General features: G+C 41.8%; 1 protein-coding gene across 1 annotated transcript in view; it reads right to left on the bottom strand.

Annotated features, from left to right (window-relative positions):
* LOC144972240 (calcium-activated potassium channel slowpoke-like) overlaps nucleotides 1-5,000 on the bottom strand; it is a 273,230-nt gene that overhangs the window by 132,450 nt on the left and 135,780 nt on the right.

The following is a 5,000-nucleotide window of genomic DNA, read 5'->3' as shown; positions in this document are numbered from 1 at the left end:
TATTCAACTTACTTATTCGTGTGATCGTTTATTTACTTATTTATTCATTCATTTATGACGACATTGCATTTGTTTATCCAGACGCTGCAAACATGAGGTAGAAATGAAGCCTGAGGAGTAGGGGGTGGGGGGGGGGATCCACAAACACAGTGGCGAGAATAGGATTCAACAGTCGTGACGTCACTTCCCTCGTAATGACGCATGGTAACTTAGTGACTGGTTCTAAACTATTGGGAAAATAGCGGACTCCCTTATGTGAAATACTTCTCCGACGAGCATAGAAGTGTATCCAGGGGAGAAAAAAAAATTATAAATCTGATCATGTTTTGACTTTTATACATTCTAATCAGATGACATGTGAAACAGTTCTAGCCAGCATGAAGAATAGAAAGTACCGATTTTCCTGGTTTCGAATAAGCTGCTCGTTGCTGAGCGGGCGTGACATCCGACTATTGAATACTTTTTTTTTTAAGCAAAACAATACACACAGAGTGAGAAAGACAAGAGCGTGTTATTTGGAGCGAAAGGTCAACCTGTAGCACTGCTATAGGGAATGAGATTAGCGGAAGAGTAGCGTCCCTTGATTGGAAGTCACGAGCGGAAAAGTTATTAGAGGGAGAACGTCATGTTGGTTGTGCGGCATGAGACACTTCACCGAAAGCGAGGACGAGAGAGACACAAGCGCAAAACCATTTTGACGTTCTCTCTGTAAGGTGACGTCCAACCAAGGGACGCTACTCTTCCGCTAATCTCATTCCCTATAGATAGTATGCACTTAGCTAAGAAGCTCATAACATTGCCATCCGGAAGTATAAGTAGACTACACACCTAATGTGTGTACCCTAACTCAAGGTTAATTTCAGACAACACATAAAGCGGTGGCAAAAAAACAATACAAGACCGAGAGTATCTAATAATAGCAAAAGTAGAAAGAAAGGAAACCAAGAAGGAAAAAAGACGTACAAAGAAAGAAAGAGAAAGAAAGAAAGAAAGAAAGAAAGAAAGAAAGAAAGAAAGAGCGAAGTATGTACACAAAAAACAACGCAAAACAAACAAACAAACAAACAAACAAATATGAAAAGAAATGAAAGACCCCCCCCCCCCCCTCCCCAATGTATAGAATTGAATGGCCGTTCTTCCGGGAATAACAAGAGTGATGATGTGGTGTTTAGCCAAAATACTCATAACAACCGCCTTAAAGTAAGTTCTTGGAAAAGGCTCTTCACTCGCATTTGTCACTTTGATGATGAAGGAGATGATGATGATGATGATGATGATGATGATGATGATTATGACGACGACGACAACGATGATGATGATGATGATGATGATGATGACGACGACAACGATGATGATGATGATGATGATGAGACGACAGATGATGATGATGATGATGATGATGATGATGATGATGATGATGATGATGATGATGATGATGATAATGATGACGACGACGACGATGATGATGATGATGATGATGATGATGATGATGATGATGATGATGATGATGATGATGATGATGATGATGATGATGGGGAGGTGGGGGGGGGGGTGAGAAGAAAGACAGAATCAAAAGGAAAGAAATAAAGAAAGGAAACTATTTTAATTAGCCTTCCTCTAGAAATCTCGCACGCCGTCCGGATGAAGAATGTGGCAAGAATGTCAAAAATGTAAACATGTTATATAAACTATTTGGTACGGGTGGCTTTGGTGTGGAATAACGTGTGTGTTGGGGTGTGTGTGTGTGTGTGTGTGTGTGTGTGTGTGTGTGTGTGTACGGGTGTTATGTAATTATATCATATCATATCTTAAATATATAATTATTATATTATATTACATACATTATATATTATATGAATATATTATATTATATATTGTATTATATTTATATTAATTATATATATATTATATTATATTAATATTTATTATTATATATTATATTATATTATATTATATTATATATATATATATTATATTATATTATATTTTATTATATTATATTATATTATATTATATTATATTATATTATACTACATTATATTATATTAATATATTATATATATTATAGTTATATTAATTAATTATATTATTTAATTAATATATAATTATATTTATATATATTACAATTATATATAGTAAATCTCACCCAACCCATCGTATTCAAACGTGTGGATTCGCTAAAAATCCACAGATGCGCCCGACCACACCCCAAAATAGCACCATCTCACCACAAAATTAAGCCAAATTATTTTTTTAGAAAAACATTTAGCTCCAGTTTTTTTTTAAACGTACATCAGCATCATCATCCCCATATCACCATCTCATACCATCACAACCATGGCATCACCACTTCTACAACCACCATCACAGCATTGTCACTGCCACAACCATCATCCCCACATCACCATCTCATACCATCACAACCATGGCATCACCACTTCTACAACCACCATCACAGCATTGTCACTGCCACAACCATCATCCCCACATCACCATCTCATACCATCACAACCATGGGGATGGCATCACCACTTCTACAACCACCATCACAGCATTGTCACTGCCACAACCATCATCCCCACATCACCATCTCATACGATCACAACCATGGCATCACCACTTCTACAACCACCATCACAGCATTGTCACTGCCACAACCATCATCCCCACATCACCATCTCATACCATCACAACCATGGCATCACCACTTCTACAACCACCATCACAGCATTGTCACTGCCACAACCATCATCCCCACATCACCATCTCATACCATCACAACCATGGCATTACCACTTCTACAACCACCATCACAGCATTGTCACTGCCACAACCATCCACTACCACAGCTTCATTATCATCATCACCACCGCCACTGGAGAACCATCACCATCCAATTAAACACATGGGATGATGGGAAATATGGAAAGGAGGGGGGGGGGGAGAGAGAGAGAGAGAGAGAGAGAGAGAGAGAGAGAGAGGGGGGGGGGAGGGAGGTTGTCCAAAGAGATCAGAATGTAATCCGTTGACAGCCGAACTCTAGAAAGATTTTGAATCAGAATGTTACTGGAGTTCTCCTCCTCCTCCTCCTCCTCCTCCTCCTCCTCCTCCTCCTTCTTCTTCTTCTTCTTCTTCTTCTTCTTCTTCTTCTTCTTCTTCTTCTTCTTCGTTCCTCTGATGGACATCTATGGCTGCAGTCCGACATCTGCTATGAAGTCTGTGGTCCGCTTTAGGTCCTCAGCCTCACCATAGAGCTTTGTGTTGAGTGTTGTAGGGGTGACCCAGTGGTTCGAACGTTGCACGTTGTATAGTGGGCAATCCATAAGTACATGTAAAGTGGTTTCATGGTCGGTTCCACATGGCAAAAAGGGGTTGTTCCAATACCTAGCTTTGTAAACATATGTCCTCTTAGTCTATTGTGTCCTGTTCGGAGGCGGAATAGGGTGACTTGGCTACTTGAGTTTGACTCAATTCTGAGTGTTTGTATTCAGAGTTGTTGAATGTGACAGCAGCCATTGTTGTTGATGTCTAGGCTGAAGAATTTTAATGATCTTGGCTTGAATGTTTCTAAATCTGTTGTGTTCACACATGATTCGGGAAGAGCGTTCCAGTCTTTGATAGTGCAGGGGATGCAAATGAATATTTGAAGATGTTTGAGTTTGTAGATTGGTGTTTCAGTGTTTTTGAGTGGGGTTTTTCTATGAATGCGTGAGTTTTGTTGTATGTCTAGTTGTTGTGGTGAGATGGCCGTCATTTTATTTGGAATCAACCGATATGGAAGTTAAGACACCTATATCAAAGGAAGGGGGGGGGGGGGGGAGAGAGAGAGAGGGAGAAAGAGAGAGAGAGAGAGGGAGAAAGAGAGAGAGAGAGGGAGAAAGAGAGAGAGAGAGGGAGAGGGAGAGAGAGACAGAGAGAGAGAGAGGGGGAGAGAGAGAGAGAGATAGAGAGAGAGTGAGAGAGAGAGAGACACAGAGAGAGAGAAAGAGAGAGAGAGGGAGAGGGAGAGAGAGACAGAGAGATAGAGAGAGAGGGAGAGAGAGAGACAGAGAGATAGAGAGAGAGAGGGAGAGGGAGAGAGAGACAGAGAGAGAGAGGGAGAGAGAGAGAGAGATAGAGAGAGTGAGAGAGAGACAGAGTGAGAGAGAGACAGAGAGAGAGAGAGAAAGAGAGAGAGAGGGAGAGAGAGACAGAGAGATAGAGAGAGAGAGAGAGAGGGAGAGAGAGAGAGAGAGAGAGAGAGAGAGAGAGAGAGAGAGAGATGGAAAACGTTAATTAAAAGCCAGTGTCCATTGATGAGAGACAGAGGGAGAGAGAGAGAGAGAGAGAGAGAGGAGAAGAAGATTAGTAAGAGGACAGCATGATGAGAGGAACAGACACTGTATTCTAAGGGTGAAGGGGAGGAACCACAGACTACTGTATTCTCTATGGGTGAAGGGGAGGAACCACAGACTACTGTATTCTCTATGGGTGGAAGGGAGGAACCACAGACTACTGTATTCTCTATGGGTGGAAGGGAGGAACACAGACTACGTATTCTCTAGGGTGGAGCGTAACCAGATACTGTATTCTCTATGGGTGGAAGGGGAGGAACCACAGACTACTGTATTCTCTATGGGTGGAAGGGGAGGAACCACAGACTACTGTATTCTCTATGGGTGGAAGGGAGGAACCACAGACTACTGTATCTCTATGGTGGAAGGGAGGAACCACAGACTACTGTATTCTCTATGGGTGGAAGGGGAGGAACCACAGATCTACTGGGTGGAAGGGAGAACCACGACTACTGTATCTCTATGGGTGGAAGGGGAGGAACCACAGACTACTGTATTCTCTATGGGTGGAAGGGAGGAACCACGACTACTGTATTCTCTATGGGTGGAAGGGGAGAACCACAGACTACTGTATTCTCTATGGGTGGAAGGGGAGGAACCACAGACTACTGTATTCTCTATGGTGGAAGGGGAGGCCAGACTACTTATCTCTGAGGGCAGGAACAT

This window comes from Berghia stephanieae, chromosome 5, assembly GCF_034508935.2.
Source record: "Berghia stephanieae isolate SIO BIC M18660-M18661 chromosome 5, UCSD_Bste_1.3, whole genome shotgun sequence".
Classification (NCBI taxonomy): domain Eukaryota; kingdom Metazoa; phylum Mollusca; class Gastropoda; order Nudibranchia; family Aeolidiidae; genus Berghia; species Berghia stephanieae.
This window is presented reverse-complemented; position numbering and strand designations above follow the sequence as displayed.